Source organism: Helianthus annuus, chromosome 12, assembly GCF_002127325.2.
Source record: "Helianthus annuus cultivar XRQ/B chromosome 12, HanXRQr2.0-SUNRISE, whole genome shotgun sequence".
In the NCBI taxonomy this organism is placed as follows: domain Eukaryota; kingdom Viridiplantae; phylum Streptophyta; class Magnoliopsida; order Asterales; family Asteraceae; genus Helianthus; species Helianthus annuus.
The window spans coordinates 41076332-41076939 of record NC_035444.2 but is presented as its reverse complement, the minus strand read 5'-3'; positions in this window follow the sequence as shown (position 1 = coordinate 41076939).

The window sequence follows — 608 nt, the reverse complement described above, 5'->3', positions numbered from 1 at the left end:
TTTCAGTCAATGTAAAACACAACATTATTTATTTTTGTTAGACGAATCAACTTTGTTTTGTTACATGACTCTCTACTCTCTATTTTGGGTTACATCAGTCAACATTCATATAAAGAAACTGTTGTAAACAAAACAAAACGAACCGGCCCATTCTCGACCGAACAAAATTGGTACCAATACCTATATTCCTTTATATCCGATCAATGTAAAACATGGGTAGATAACTTTTGACATATCAATTAAGACTTTCTTTTTCTTGGTTTTGACTTTTGGTTGCTGGTGGCGGATCTTGCCCGTTAAACGTCCCGGGGCCGAAAGCCACGAGCACTAAAAACATGCCCATGCCGAACATAGTAGGTATAAAAAATTTCGATCGAACCGCGAAAATTAGCACTTTTGGCCGAAAAAACGTGCCAGGGTCGTGGCCCGGGCACAAGCCTTCTAAGATCCGCCCTTGGTTGCTACACTAAATGTTATCAAATGTTGGTGTCATAACGATTTAAACGATACTGATCGAATTACCGTCAACGAATTACCGTCACTTGGTATCACGGATGAATCCCCACTAGTTGTCATGATTTAAGCACCCTACTTGTATTTTGTTGAGT